The 16,826-nt window shown below is 50.0% G+C and overlaps 1 protein-coding gene across 1 annotated transcript in view; it reads left to right on the top strand.

The window, feature by feature from the left end:
* The window catches only part of LOC138570244 (E3 ubiquitin-protein ligase TRIM15-like), a 541,749-nt gene that overhangs the window by 179,192 nt on the left and 345,731 nt on the right, over positions 1-16,826 (top strand). The gene's annotated exons all lie outside the window — the stretch shown is intronic.

The raw sequence follows: 16,826 nt of genomic DNA, 5'->3' as shown, positions 1-16,826 counted from the left end.
TCAAAGAATCATTCCCCTGAAAGCAAGACACAAATACATTATACAGGCGACTAGCCAGTCCCCCACCCGATCCCACCAAATTCACTGCAAACAGATTCAGTGCAATTTTCTTCTCCAAATCCACAACGCCAATCGCACGTTTCAGCTTCACAAAGTCAGAGGCTCTAAAGTTTTCAATACCGTACTGTTACTGCAATTCCCTTGCGTTCATCCAACGACCATTAGTAAACAGGTCAGCAACCCACCGCACCCCACCCAAAAACCAATCTACCCAAGAGACCACCTTGCCATCTATTTTGATAGCTGGATTCAACCACACCGAAAACCGGGCTCCCTCAAAGCATCCACATCCAAATAATGACACAAGCTCTTCCAGGCGCTCCTCAAGCTACCAATCAACAGATCATTACCACAACTCTGCCTAGAGACCGAACTAGATTCTTAATGCTGTTAGTACGTCACATTATTTCTGATGCTTGTGAATTTGCTTAGAATCATATTCTGGGCATATTGTCCGACATCTAGTGGTATTCGCAGAGTATTGCATCTTTTTATCGAAGATCGAAAAGGGACTTCAACATGGGCGTGACTGTACCACTATCCCTAACGTTACGTGTAGTGTACCCAAAATCCTTCACATGTCGGTGTTATTTCCGCCTAACTAGTCGGTCGCACATAATGCAGGGCTCATAAGAGTTCATATTGCTGATCATATTCTTGGTTGGTTTGCTTGCCTTTTGACTACTTCAGCGGCTGCTTGACACCTGATCCTGCCCGCTGGCGCTCCTTCCCTGACTGTGCACGACTGATCTCCACACGGCCTTGGGCCTCCGGCCCGGCCTGACAGTAGGGAGAGTGGGGCACTGTTCTTACTGACTTCTTTTGAGAATGCCTCTTCTTTATCCCTTCTCTTGCCTTTTCTTTGGTCTGGCTGCCGTTTCCCTCTGCTATGGAGTGGGCACCTTTTTAAATTCTGCCTGTCTTGCAACGGCGAATTTCCTTGGCAAGACACCCATCGGCAATGCAATTGGTGCCTCCCTCGTGATCACGACGAGCGTCGCTGTAAAGTTTGCTAACTTTATCAGCCTAATACCTTAAAATACAGGCGTATGAAACAGTGAGCGGCCTGCACAATGCAGGCCAAGAGTCACTCCCCCGCTGGCGCTTTACACAAGGAGTCTGTTGGAAGCCACAGCTCCGATTTGGAGGCAGTGGACCCAAAGGTGGAACCCTCGTGTTCCCACGTGTCTGTTCCCGGCAAGCATGCCGCCGGAAATGCGATGGGGATAGTCACACCCCGGCGACAAGGACTCACACACAACCTGCTCTTAACCACACAGCCCCATAATTTTCCTCTGCCGATCTGCAGAGAAAAGCTTCTACGCCCACAGACCTGTCGACTTCGGCTGGGCCTTCTGAACCTTGCGGATCGGCACCCCTCCATCGCGATCTACGCATGGCGATAAATCTTCTGCTCCAGCGGGCGCTCCCTCTAAATCCACGGCCTCCGACGCAGTTGTGTTGAAAGACGCACCAAAACGGGTCCATTCGTCACAAGCGCTCCCGAAGCGCTTCTCAAGTCACAGAGGCTCCTCCCCCACAGGGGCTCAATTTACATCCCTGGAGGAATCCCATCCTCGGGCACCAAGGCTGATGTCTTTCTGGTTGACCCAGATGACTCTGTCCAAGTCGTGTATTATGTCCAGGATACTAGCCAGGCCGGCGAGGACCCTGCCTATCATGATCCAGACTGGAACCCTGCAGATTATCAGGGCTCATGGCACTCCACACACCCGCATGACCCTGACCCTGTGAAAAAAATGTTGGACGCTCCTCCTGTCACTCAACCCACGGACTCGTTGAGAAGGTGGCTGATCATTTTAAGATCATCACCCAAGAAGCTGAATGGATTGTGTCCTCCAACGTGTTCCACATCTTTGAAATGTAATGTCCACAGCTGTGCTCATTTTTCGGCAGAGGGTGTCCCGCGTCGATGGTGTTGGAGTCCCTCGAAGACCTCCGTTGAGGACGACGTTGAGGACAACGTCACCGGATGTTATAAATAGGAAGCACGGCGCCCGTAGCCTCAGTCCCGTTTTTTCCGCAAACGTGTTTGCATCGAGAACTTAGCGCGCCTTGTGTATTCCTCATGAATATGTCTTCTTCTTCGTCCCCTCCGACTCTGCGGTCTGGCTTTAAGACTTGCCGGGACTGTAAGTCTAAGATGTCGATTACGGACCTGCACCGCATTTGTTTGTGCTGTCTGGGTGAGAGTCATGACACCGACGACTGTTCGAAATGCCAGTCGCTGACTGCTAAGGCCTTGCAGGTGCGTAAGGGGAAGTTACAGGTAGGTAGGGGTTCTAAATCCAGTAAATCTGCGAAGGGAATGTCCGAAGGGGATGTCCACCGACTATTCGAGGGGCAACTCTCCTCGTCGGAGGGAGTCCCGGGGATCTCGGTACCGGAGTGGGTCCACCATTCGGCCTCCTCGTCTCGGCATTCCCGGAAGCACCTTTACCGGTCGCCTTCCCCGTCCTCCTCAGAGAATGGAGCCGCGAGGAAAGTGGCTTGTCCCACTAAGTCCTCGACTCCAGAGGAATGGGCAGCCTTCAGGGAGCAGATGCTGGTGATGTTTCAATCCCAGGGCACAGTTACGTCCGCGTCTTCGGGAGAAGTCGCCAGGGAACGGTCTCGGTCTGAGGCTTGCACGCCTTCGGGCCCGGGTCCTCGGCGTGATACTCATCAGGAACCGTCGAGGTCCCGTTCGGACAAGGTTCAGGTTGATCGCCAGAGACTTGCTGCATCCAGGTCTCAGTCTTCGTCCCCGGGGAAGTGATCGAGGTCGGCATTGACTCCGTCGGCGCCGTGTCAGTTGGATACGGATGTCGAGGCTTTGCCTTCACACCAGCCCGCGGCGCCGTTGTCAACGCCAAAGCCGTCGGCACCCTCGACGCCTTCGGGCCTTTGGCCCAGAATTTGCTAATGGAGGTCCCTGTTACTGTGGATCCTCCAAGGAAGGCTACATCGAAGTCTGAGGCCTGTTAAGGATACCAGACCCACTTCTGTCCCTAGGCAGGAGTTCTTTCTTCCTCTGGATAATATCTATGAGGATGAGGAGAGGTCAGATTTGCAATTTGTCCCTGTTGAGCCTGATGTGGCTCCTGTCTTTTCCGGGGACAGTCAGTTGGAAGAGTTATGTCAATCACTCCATGATACCAGTGGCTTGGACACTTCTCCTGAGGTGGAGTTTGGCAGGCCTGAGCCTGGGGCTCATGCCGAGTCCTCTTATAGGAGACTGATGGCTAGGTTTACGGAATATCTTGGTTGATCTAGTCCGGATGACTTAACTGATATTTTGGATCAAGGTCCGTCCTCTGACCCAGTGTTACCTTTTCAATTGACTTTGCAGAAAAGGGTGGCGGCTGCCTGGCAGACCCCTGAATCTCTTCCAGCGGTTAACAAGTCATTAACTAAAAAATACCGCCCTTCCAGTAGTGACCCCAGATAGCTTTCCTCTGACCCCACTCCCGAGAGTTTGGTGGTTCAGGCGGCTACGGCCACCTCGAGGCAGGCGGCGTACCCTACCATCCCTCCTGATAGGGACGACAAACGCTTCGATGGTTGGGCACGCAAGGTGTTTTCTGGTGCTGAAGTCAGCCAACTCCACTTGTGCCTTAGCAAGATTTTCACACACTCTGTGGAATTGTGTTTCTCTAGCGCAGAGCATATTCCTGAGGGTGAATAAAGGGATGGGTTCCTTGCTCTCGTGCAAGCTGGCAAGGATGCCATGTGTGAATCCCTTCAGTCGGGATTGGACACGGCCGACAGTGTTAGCCGGTCCATGGCTGCGAGCACCGTTTTACGCAGATTTGCGTGGTTGCGGAAGTCTGGTTTTGCTCCGGATGTACAAGCCTGTCTTCTGAACATGCCCTTTGATGGCGTGTATTTGTTTGGCAGCACGGATGACGAGATGCAGACCTCAAAAGCTGCTGCTAAATCTTTGAGCGCAGCTGTGTGTCAACCTCCGCCTTTTCGTCCTAGGGGCCAGCAGTGGAGGGGAGGTTCCTTTCGTTACTACTCCTCTTTTGGTAGGACGCGAGGAGCCGCCAGTCAAAGGGGCCAAAGTAAGAGTACCCGTGGTGGTCGGGGAAATAGAGGTGCCAAAGCCGTTCAGGCAGCTGCCTCTTTGCCTTCAGGCGCTGCCTCAGCCGCTCCAAAACAACTATGAGGCCATGTTCCATTTTTCGCTGGTTGGGCGTAGACTGTCTCAGCATCTCGAAGAATGGCGAGCTATTACTTCGGAACCCTGGATTCTGGATACAATACCCCACGGCTACTGCCTCACCTTCCTAACGCAGCCTCACGACAATCCACCGGGGACTGTCTCTTTGAAGCTTCCGGATCCACTCCTTGTGCAGGAAATCTTGACCCTGCTGGAGAAAGGCGTAATAGAACTGGTGCCTGTAGCGGATAGGAACAAGGGATGGTATTCCCCATATTTTTTTATTCCAAAGAAAGACTGGGGATATAGACCCATCTTGGACTTGCGTTGGTTGAACAAACTCCTCAGGAAGGACAAGTTCAAGATGGTTCCTCTTTCTCAGGTCCTCCAGGCCCTTCGGCTTCAGGATTGGTTGGTGTCTCTGGACCTACAGGATGCTTACTTTCATGTGAGGATTCATCCAAAGCACAGAAAGTACTGGAGGTTTGCGGCGGGCAGCTCGCTCTTTCAGTTATTGGGTCCTGCCATTCGGATTGACCTCCGACCGAGGGTCTTCACCAAGCTAATGGTGGTGGTGGCAGTGTATCTCAGGCGAGGGGGGGATTCACGTTTACCCCTACCTGGATGACTAGCTGAACTGGCTGCGTTCTCCCGAGCAAGTGATGGATCATCTCAGTCTCACCTGCCGCTCCCTCCACAAGCTGGGCTTCACCCTCAATTTCAAGAAGTCGCATCTGACACCTTCCCAACAGCTCCAGTACATCGGGGCTGTGTTGGACACATCCTTGGGGCACGTGCTTGCCTCCCAATGTGAGGGCTCATCACATTGTGTAGATGGTGGACAAATTTCAACAATCTCAGCATCTTCCGGCTTTCGAATTCTTAAGGTTGCTCGGCCTCATGGCGTCCTCCATTTTTCTGGTGCCAGAGGCCAGGCTGAGGATGAGATCCCTGCAATGGGTCCTCAAGATGCAGTGGTCAAAATTCTCAGACAAGATGTCTGATCCCGTTCAGATTCCATTCTCGGTTCTCGCAGGATCTTCTGTGGTGGCCCAACTAGGGGAATCTGATGAAGGGGGAGCGTTTTTGCAACCGTGGCCACAGGTGACTGTAGTGGCGGAAGCTTCCCTCACAGGATGGGGTGCTCATGCCGACGATCTGACCGCCAGCGGTCGTTGGTCTCCATCGGTGTCCAAACTCCACATCAACCTGTTAGAGCTGAGGGCCATCGCGCTGGCCCTGCAGGCTTTTCTGCCGTCTGTGCGGGGGAAAAGTGTCCTGATCATGACGGACAACACAGTGGCCATGCATTACCTCAACAAAAAAGGGGGGGGAGGTAGGGTCACTCCCGTTGTGCAGAGAGGCGATGCAGCTTTGGTTCTGGGCAGTCCAGCAAGGAATATCACTCTCAGCAGTACATCTGGCTGGAGAGGAGAATGCGGCGGCGGATGCTCTGAGCAGGCAGAGCACGGTCTCTGATGAGTGGGAGTTGGCTCGTCCTTCTGGAGATCTTCGCCCTTTGGGGAACCCCACAAGTGGATCTCTTTGTGACCAGTTCCAACCGGAAGTGCGAGAGATTCTGCTCAAGGGAATTTCTTCCGAGAGGAGCCTTAGGAGACGCATTTGTAGTGGATTGGTCATTCCCACTTCTGTACGCGTTTCCTCTGATCCCCGTCATTCCTCAGGTGTTAAGGAGGTTGCAGAGGTTTGGATCCCACATGATCCTCATTGCTCTGAATTGGGCCAGGAGAGAGTGGTACCCGGACCTTCTAGAAATATCCATCTGCCCTCCACGCTTGGTATCTGAAAGGTTAAAGATATAAGGATTGGGACCTCCCGGATGATGTGATGGAGGTGTTGCTTTCTGCCAGGCGGCCAGCAACCAAATCCCTGTACCGTTGCCGTTAGCGTAAGTTTTGCGACTGGTGCCGAGGACACAATGTCGATCCTGTTCAGTGTTCCATTCCCATGGTTCTGTCTTTCTTGCTTTCCTTGGCCCACAGGGGCCTTCAAGTAGGTACCATTGAAGGTTACCTGTCGGCGCTGTCTATCTTCAAGCGCTCGTCTGAAGAATGTTCTTATTTTAAGATTCCTTTGATTTCTAAAGTGGCTCACTGATGTGTTCCTGCTGTCCCCGTTTCAGGTGCTGGTATGGGATCTGAATTTGGTCTTGAAATTCCTTGTGGGTGCTCCATTTGAATCTTTGCACTCTTGTCCTTTGAGACTGTTGTCGTTCAAGACGGTTTTCTTGGTTGCAGTTACATCCGCTTGCAGAGTGAGTGAATTGCAGGCACATTCATTCAAGCCACCCTTTACTGTGTTCCACAAGGATAGGGATATACTGAGGGTACGTCCTTCCTTTCTACCTAAGATAGTGTCAGAGTTTCATTTAAGACAGAAAGTAATTCTTCCTGCTTTCTATCCTCCTCCTCATCCTGGTAAGGAAGAGGAGCGGTTCCATAGGTTGGATCCTAGGAGAGCTCTGAGCTTTAATATTTCTAGGATGTCCAGGGTCAGAGTGGACAATCAACTCTTTGTGTGGTATGCTGGACATCGATTGGGCCAGACTGTTACCAAACAGACCTTGTCCAGGTGGATTATTCTCACCATTACTGAATGTGACAGATTGGCGGGCAAGGACCCTCCTGAAGGGTTGCGAGCTCACTCCACTAGGGGCATGGCTACTTCCACAGCCCTGCAGCGGGGAGCTCCTATTAGGAATATTTGTGACACAGCAACATGGGCTTCTATCCACATCTTTGTCAAACATTACTCCCTGGATACGCTCCATGGTCCAGATATGGCCTTTGGTAAAGCGTTTCTGTATTCTGCCATCTGATTGGGTATTCTAAATCCTTCTCCCTCCTCCATTTTCTGGTACTGCTTTGGGAATCTGTCAAAGATGTGGAATACGTTGGAGGACACAATCCATTCGAAGAAAATGTTACTTACCAACTAGTAACGTTCTTTCGACTGGATGTTCCTCCAACGTATTCCACATCGCCCTCACAGCCTCAAAGTTATGTGCAGTCAAGCAGACATTGTGTACGAGCATGTCACACATTATGGAGGAAAAAATATAAACTGAGGCTACGGCCGCCGTGCGTCTTATTTATAACATCTGGTGACGTCGCCCTCGACGGAGGCCTTCGAGGGACATCGACCCGACGCCATTGACGCAAGACACCCTCTGCCGAAAAATGTCTGAAGTAGCACAGCTGTGGACATTACATGTCAAAGATGTGGAATAAGTTGGAGGAACATCCAGTCGAAATAACTTTACCAGTTGGTAAGTAACTTGTTCAACTCTGCCGAAAGAAGTCTCCATACACTAGATGTTAAGAGGGCAGTGATATACTACCTTGAAAAGACTAAGCCACTGAGAAAGACAAACCAATTCTTTGTCTCTGTGGCAGCTGGTAGAGAAGGGGACCCTGTCTTTAAATCGGCTATTTCCAAATGGATTGTTAAATGCATCACACTGTGTTACTCTCTTGCCGGGAGAGACCTATCCTTTACGCTCAGAGCTCACTCTACTCTGGGCACATGGGCTACCATAGCATTCATTGTTCCTCTAGATTCCATTTGCAAAGCAGCAACCTGGAGTTCTGTTCATTCTTTTACGTAACACTACTGCTTAGACACAAACTCTTAAGTGATTTTCAGTTGGGGCAAGTGGTTCTAAGACATATCTTTGCTACTGTTCCTTCACACATCCCACCACCACCTCCTGATACTGTTCGCTATTCTATGCACAGCATGTGATTCTAAGCAGATTCACAAGCATCAGAAGACATACATTACTCATCGTAATCGTATTTCTGATGATTGTATCTGCTTAGATTCACATGTGCCCACCCTTCTTCCCCTCTTGGAGTAGAAGGAACATAGACATCTTACACCTTCTTTCTTCTGTACTCACTCACACTTCTGTAAGGCTCCCTCACGACAGAACAAAAACAACAGGTGGGACCATGACGCGTTAAGGATTTTTGGGTACACTACACATCATGTTAGACATGGTGTTACAGTCACGCCTATGTTGATGTCTCTTTTTCGAAAAAAAAGATGCAATACTCGGTGATTACCACTAGATGTCGGTCTATATGCACAGCATGTGAATCTAAGCAGATACATTACGATTACGGTGAGTAATATATGTCATTCAGTTCTTCAGGGCTTATTTTACTTATTCCTGTTGTATTAACTGAACGCATTTCAAATATGAACAAGAAAAGCGCTTGTTTTGTGCTTTTTAGAGAAAAGCATTCATTTCAATGTCTGTATTGAAGCCTCTGGTTGTACACCTCATAGCAGAAATCCATCACATTTCTGTTCTCAGTTTTTGTAAAAAAAATGTTAACGCCCCTCGTGGCAAGTCTGATTTTCTCAATACCAAAGAATCAGATGTTGCTAATGTTCTGTTTTTTAATCCTGTGATATCATATTCAAATGCTTCATTTCTGCAAATGTGTTCATGCGCAAACATTCTAAGAGCCATCAAAATCAACACGATTGCTTGTATACCAACAGTAACAAAGAGTTTCCACAAAGAGTATCACATCCTCCTTCTGTACACATTGGTGAGGTAGTTGTATGTTTTGATATTGGCTCACGCAGATGTTGCATGCTAATTTCACTCTCCCCTTCATACAATCCATCCCCCACAATTCAGGGCAAAGAACAGGCAGTGAGGTAGCCAAAGAATTAGATTTATTTTAAAAAGAATTATGCAGCTTAAACTAAGTCAGTCGCCAGCTTTACCGTGGATATGACTACAATATAGATGTATCCTAAACAAGTACCAAACATGAGTAAGAGTAAAAGACACACACCACTATATTAGAACACCTAAGAGCAAAGTGGTTAATTTAAAACCATATAGACTCCCATAAATAGATAGTGATTGAGGAAGTAAATCAAACATTGAAGGACAGTATTATTGAGCCTATGGTCCTCCCCTATCGTGTTGGTCACTAAACCAGACCGTTCCTGGAGGTTTTGCATAGACTTCTGTCAAGTTAATGCAATTTCCGATTTTGATGCCTATCCAGTGCGACGCATCGATGGCCTAATTAATAAACTCTGAACAGCCACCTTTCTATCCACCCTAGATTTAACAAAAGGGTACTGGCAAGTCCCTGTATATGGGCCAGATAAATAAGACCGCGTTTTCAACGCCCCTAGGACTGTTTCATTCTAAAGTCCTCCCTTTTGGCTTACGCAGTGCGCCAGCCACTTTCCAACGCCTCATGGATCAAATATTACGACCCTATTCCTATTTCTGTGGGGTTTATATTGACGATATCGTCGTTTATAGTAAAATCGAAGCCCGGCTGAGAGGGATCCAATGGTGAAGAGTAATCACCCGACGTGAAGGTTACCAGAAGGAACTTTTTGTTTTGTTGTTTATAACATATCAGGTCCTCTGAACCAAGAGACTTTGCACAAAAGCAACTTGGGCACAGAAGACGCTGATATTGTGGAAAGGAACTGTAAGCCGGTGCCAGAGAAGCCGAGGAGTCTGCTGTGCTCCCCTTGTCCCATGCTAAAAACGTGGGGAGGATACCCCGGCCTTAGCATCCTGGCTTATAATTTTTTTAACACTTTCTTTTCTTGTGAACATTACCCCACACTATTTTGTAGCATAGCGATCAGGATTGGCAATAGGTTTTTTAGTATAGACCCTTTTCATTTGACTAGACGCCACTAGAACTGTTATTATTTGATGGTCGAAGCTTGCTCCCATCTTGGATTTAGGTTTAGGTGTTTATCTCACACATTTCTACAGTCTAATAAACACCCTTAACTGGGATCAGTTGTGTCTGTCTTACTTTGATACCATGCCTTCCTTACACATCCTATTTCAAAATTCCCTTAATAATCCAATTCCTTAAAGGACTTACAAATGTGTTTCCTCCTTCCATGTACCAACTTGGGACCTTAACTTAGTTTTAAAGTGTTTAACATGTGCTCCTTGCGAGCCACTTCACTCCTGTCTCCTAAGACTGCTAACTTACCAAACCATTTTCTTAGCGGCAATAACATCAGCCTGCAGGATGAGTGAGTTGCAAGCATTATCCTTTAAATCTCCTTTTACCATCTTTTACAAGGATGAAGTTGTTCTTACGGTAAAACCATAATTGTGCTTTTGCTTCCGGCTTTCTATCCTCCACCTCATCCTGGCAAGGAAGAGGAAAGATTCCATAGACTCGATCCAAGGAGAGCTCTAAGTTTCTATATTTCTAGGATGGCAAAGTTGAGAAAACATGATGAACCTTTTATTGGTTATAGAGGGCACAAGCTCGTATGCCAGTCAATAAACACTCTCAGCCTGATTCATGGAATTATTTGCGTGAAAAACGCAGATCTGCGCGCCTTTCTGACCGAAAATCCCCATACTTCAAACAGGGATTTTTGGGCAGAAAGGCGCGCACATCTGTGTTTTTCACGCAAATAATTCCATGAATCAGGCATTCTATCCAGATGGATTATACTGACTATTTCTGAGTGCTACAGATTAGCTGGGAAAGATCCTCCGGAGGGTTTGAGAGATCAGTTCACTAGGGACATGGCAACTTCCTCTGCCCTTCAGAGGGGAGTCCCAATAAAGGACATCTGTAAGGAAGCTATTTGGTCCACCTTTTACACGTTCACAAAACATTACTGTTTAGGCACTTCTACCAATGAAGGAAGATTTGGGCAAAAAAGGCAGTACTAGGCTACGTTCTGGACAAACAACTGTCAATTCTACTCCCTCCTCCAGAACAACTTAATACTGCTTTTGGAGGCTATCAAAGATGAGGAATACGTGGGAGGACACAATCCATTCAAAGAACAAGTTACTTTCCCCTGGTAACTTTCTTTCGACTGGATTTTCCTCCCATGTATTCCTCATTGCCCTCCCAACCTACCCCACTGTAGAATTTACAAACTTCGTACCTTGTGCTCTTTTAAAGTCTGATAATTTGAAGGCACTTATCAAGGCCATTAATTCTGCATATGGTGGCGAAAAAACAGAACTGAATCCAATGGGCGCTACGTGTGTTATATGTACTCGACAATGACGTAAGCCGAGATGGAAGCCCTCGAGGGACATAGTCGACCATCTCGATGCACAGCGCCAAGAGAAACATTTTTTCTGAAGCAGCTAAAGCTGGAAATGAAGATATAGATATCAAAGAGGAGGAATACGTGGGAGGAACATCGAGTCGAAAGAACGTTACCAGGTGCCAAAAAACTTGTTCATCTCATTCCTAGGCAGTGAATCCAAGAGTAATAGTAAACTTTTTTCTGATGCTTGTTAATCTGCTTAGAAACACATGCTGTGCATAATAGTCTGACATCCAGTGGTAACCATAGAGTATTGCATCTTGTCTTTCGAGAATCGAAAGGGGTCTTCGACATGGGCGTGTCTGTAACACTATCCCTAACGTGACGTGTAGTGTACCCAAAATCCCTCACGCGTCGAGGTCCCTCAGATTGTTTTTTTCCCCGCCCAGTTTACTGGTCGCCTTATGCTGAGCTCCTCAAGAGACATTGCAATATTGTTATATTTACCAACCCTTGGTTGTTTTTTCCCCTTCTTATTACCGTCCCTTACATTGATGGCTGATTCCTGACCATCACCGAAGCCTGCTGCTATGGTCCTTCGACAGTGGTTGATCGAGTCGGCACTGCCGACCACGTGGCCGGGCCTTCTGGGAGAGTGGGGTCTGGGTGGACATTTCTCTTTCAAGAATGCCTTTCCCTTTCCTCTTTGTTCCCTTGGGTTTGTCGTCACTATCTCATTCCTGCACTATGGACAGGACTCCATTCAGATTTTGCCCTTCCTGCAAGGCAAAATTCCTGTGGAAAGACCAACACCGTCGGTAATAGGTGTCTTCCCCTTGACCATAATGAGGCGGCCTGTTTGGCTTGTAAACTCTTACGCCTTAAAACTATAAAAGAGCGCCACGTAAAACGGTGGGCGGCCTACAGGATGTCGTAGGCCGAGAGTAATTCCCCCGCTGCCACAGCCGCCGAGTGTGACGAAGGGGCTAGTGATGACCAAAGCTCCAATTCGGGGGCCACTGACCTTACAGCGGTGCGCCCTCGCTCTGCGTCGTCTGTCCCGGCCCCAAAAGTCACGACGCAAGTCCTGCTATGGGGACTGTACATCCCGGCGACAAGGACGCACATTCTTCCCACTCTAAACACACAAACCCCGGTTCGGCTTCGGCGGTACAGTCGAAGCGTTCCAAAGCGCCAACGGGTACACGGGATAGTTCAGCGGTGCCCTCCAATCCTCATGATTGGCTGCCCCCCCCCGCAGCAGCGGCATGCGTCCGGGCAGTCTCAAACAAAGGGCGCTACCACCAATATTCACGCAACTGTCGAGACGTATCAAAAGAAGGCGCCGGCGAGGCGTAAGGCCATGGTTGCGCTGAAAACCACTGCGCAACCGCTGGCTCAGTCCAAACACCTCCCTGTGGCCCTGAGTGTTACTGAGGGCATCGCTAAGATCGGTACGGCTGCGAAACAGGTAGAACAGTCAAAAGACTTGTCGAAACCTAAAGATAAGCCTAAAGACACCGAGCAGGTTGGAACTGGCTTTGGTGTTGGGCCCCCAGCCATGCATGCCGGTGGGAGGCCAGCTGGCGTACTTCAGTAGCGTGTGGAAGACCATCTCCACCGACCGCTGGGTGCTGGACGCTTTCGCCCACGGACACACCCTGGAATTTCAATGGAAGTGCCCCCGAATACCACCAGTGGCCCGGCAGGAAAACCACGTCCCTCAGCTGCTGCTGGAGGTGTGGGCCATGCTAAGGAAAGGCACGCTAGAGCTCGTCCCAAAGCGGCTCCGGAGTATACTCAAGGTACTTCCTCGTGAAAAAGAAGACCGGAGGCTATAGGCCTATCCTCGACCTCCTCCGACTAAACAAGTACATCAAGTCCCAAAAATTCGGGATGGTCATTCGGCCAGCTCGATGGACATCGCCGTTGACCACACTGCGAGGACTGTCCGCCTGCTGACGGATCTGGGGTTCTCGGTGTACTATGAAAAGTCCTGCTTGACTCCATCGCAGGACGCTCTGTTTCTGGTATCCCGACTCAACACAGTGGCATGCCTTGCGTCCCCGTTGGAGGAAAGGATAGCAGCCATCTTGGGCAAGGTGCATCGGCTGTTGGCACTGCACGTTGCCACGGTGAGGACCATCAAGACTCTGCTCTGCATGATGTTATCGTGCATCTATCTCATCCAGCTCTGCAGCCTACGGATGCGTCCACTGAAGGAGTTCCTCGACGACTGCTGGATACAAGTGTCAGGAAGCTTTCAGTACAAGATCTCTCGCAACGAGATCTTCTGTCAAGCCATTAGATGGAGGAGAGTATGCGCTCACTTGTCCGGAGACCCGGATTTCCAGACCCCACCGCACCAGGAGACAGTAACAACGGGCGCCTCCATGGAAGGATGGGGAGCTCACACCGGAAGTCTCCACGCCAGAGGTCTGTGGCTGCTGGAGGAGAAGACTCTGCACATCAACGCGCTGGAGCTGCGGACTGTGTTTTGGGCCCTCCAGTCCTTCCATCTATCCCTCAAGGGCAAGGTGGTGTGAGTCTTCACGGACACCACCATCACAATGTTTTACATCAGAAAGCCGTGGGGCACCAGATCCCCGGCGCTCTTCAGAGAGGCGCAGGACCTATGGCACTGGGCCATCGCCCAGGGGATGTTCCTCATCCCGTTTCATCTGGCAGGAGTAAAGAACACTGTTGCCGACTCCCTCAGCGACGGCGACAAACATCAAGTGCCGGAGGTTCGCCAGCAGGTTCTCCAAGGCTTCCATTTCCAGGTGGCTCTCCGGCTGCATCACCCATTGTCACCGGTTGGCAGACCGACTGTTGCCTGGCCGTTCGAGAGCCCATTCGACCAGAGCTATCAATGCAACTACGGCGTTCCTGTCTGGTGTGCCCCTACGTGAAGGTCGACGCACACCTTCACGAGATTCTACTGCATCGACAGGGATTCCAATGTTAGCCAAGCAGTGCTGCGCAACCTGTTCGCTTGAAGGTGAGCCTGGTGAGGAGGTAAGAGATGTTTGTGGTTGTGCATGTGTACTGCTATGTATTCTTTATTCATGAGCATGTGAATCCATGCCAGACCCCATGCTGGAGAAGGAACAAGTAACTTACCTGTAACTGTTGTTCTCCAGATGGGTCTGGCATGGATTCACATGCGATCCCTACCCCTACCCCTCTGCGGCTCTTCTCTTGGGCCTACTGCCACTTTACGTGCTACCAATTCTGAAGATGGCTGTGAGAGGAGGGGCTTAGGTAGAGGGCAGTCATTGGCTGGGGACAGTATGACCCAGAGCTCAGCGATTGGTTGTTAGGAGAAAGACAGTTCAGAAATGAAACAAACTGATTTTTTCTTTACCGACGATTCCCAGCCTGACGACAGGGAATATTCATGAGCATGTGAATCCATGCCAGGCCCATGCTGGAGAACAACAGTTACAGGTAAGTAACTTATTCCTTACTCTTCACTACCTTCATTTCTTTTGCCAGGGATGCCACTATAACCTGCAGCCCCTGCACGGTATCCTCTGTCACTCCAATCCTCATGTCAGCTTCTGTTATGCGCACTGCCTCCTTTGCCAATTGCGAGCGCACAGATGCTATGTTAGCCGTGATGTTGTTTAGTTTCTCATGTACTGCAGCGAAGCCCTAGGCCATGGCTTCCATCATGTGTGCGATGTCCTCAGGTGGTGCAATAATGGGTTGGACCTGATCCGGGTGGGAGCTAGTTGAAGGTGCAGGGCTCTCACGGGAGTCAACCTCAGCAAATGTGTCCATGACCCCTGTTTTCTTTCCACTGCTGGTGCCTCTAGTCATGGCGAATGGGTATGGGCAGTCAGCGCGGGAAAGGGTTCTGGGGTCACAGAGCAACGAGCCCCTGAGGCCAGGGGCACCACCAACTACGGTCCTCTATCTCAGCTAGACCCAGATCCGCCAACCCTACTCCCAGGTGCGACACCGGGACAGGAGCCCTGCCCAGGACACCAAAAAGTGCACCCTTACTGATATTCTGGGGCCACTCCAGGCTGATTAGGCACCCGGTCGTATTACGGCAAGCTCGGGGACATCAGGAGTCACCAGTGTTCCATGGAGCCAGTAGCACCCACTGATTCAGGGAGCAGGCACAGCAGCGATGCCTACACCTTTGCGGAGTTCGAACTGGGCCTCTTGTGCGGCTCGAGGGCTGGCCCAAGCAATCTGTGTGCTTATCCGTGTGACCACGAGTGAAGAGCGGAGATCCCTGTGTGGGTTAATCCGACCACTCACCATCTATCACGGCCCAGGCACATAGATGCAGCTGCTTTCGCCGTTCCAGGTCGAGGCCCCCGTTTCTGTCAAATGTCAGCACACAGCTCTGGCATTTATTTCCGTGCCGCAGTGCGCGCTCAGCCGATGTATTATCCCTCTCCGCGTGGGAGATGTTGAAGGAGCCAGCGGTCACTCGCTCAGGTCTGACGGCGCTGGGGTATATCTGGGGCCATCCCGGTATCTCCATCGCTGAGCTCTCGGCGTTGTAGCTCACAGTGTGAACCACCGTTTTGGTTGCTGCTCGCGCTGAGTGTTCCTCATAGTTTGGGACACCAGCACACAAGTTTACAGCACAGAGGGTACAATACTGCCGCCACTACAACCAAGTTTGTCAGGCCGAGATACAGAGCTCAAGCTCTAGGCAGCCATCTTGTCGGCTGCTCAGCAGCACCCTCCCCCTCCCCTCCATATACTTAAACTCTTGAGTAGCGCTTGCATCTAGAGACACACATGGGTTTAGGAATGTATGGCTTTTGGTTGTGTGCCAATTCCCTGGCATAGCGGCTCTCATTTCTGTTTGGCCAATTGCTTAGTGGCGCAGTCTTGTATGTACTGACAACCAATTAGTGCTCTGCCTCCCTCACCTGGTTCTCCGTGCCAGCCGCTGCCTTCCTTTTCCCTGTTGGAGGTGTTAGAGGTAATTGCAAACATAAAATGGGTGTTCGACCCACTGTAGCAACAATTACTATCAATATCACAGTTTGTGTGAGGGATCCCTGGCGTGTATAGGATTGCCGACTGACAACAGGACTGCTCTGCTGCCTTGTAACAGTTAACGGTTTTGTCTTTGTCGGTGTGTGCATTGCACAACTGAACGGAGCGCTCTGTGTTTGGGTGTAGTTTTTGGAGTTCTGGTCCAGTGGGCTGCTGTGATTGCCTGGTTGGTGGATATATCTCCACCTCTTGCTGTTTCTCTCCTGCTGGAGTCATCTGGGAACTGTAGTTTCCTTGGGGAAACAGAACGAGACAGGCGAGCATGGGGCAAGTCAAGGTGGTACTCGCTTCATATATGCAGGCACAAAAAGAAGGCGCCTCCAACACCCCACCTTGGGGAGGACTGGCTCGGGGAATCCCTGTGGTAGGCTTCTCACCCTAGGCTGAAGGGGATTACGATCCCCTCTTGACAGGGTCAGTTAGCTGCCCCTGTCACAAGGGACATGGACCAACTCAATAATAATTTAAGTGACCGAGGAATACAAATAGGGGGGTTGTTTATCAGTAAAACATCTTG

This window comes from Ambystoma mexicanum, chromosome 2q, assembly GCF_040938575.1.
Source record: "Ambystoma mexicanum isolate Mex_15411 chromosome 2q, UKY_AmexF1_1, whole genome shotgun sequence".
NCBI classification, from domain to species: Eukaryota; Metazoa; Chordata; class Amphibia; order Caudata; family Ambystomatidae; genus Ambystoma; species Ambystoma mexicanum.
Note: the sequence above shows the minus strand (reverse complement) of the source record. Positions and strands in the feature narration are given on the sequence as shown.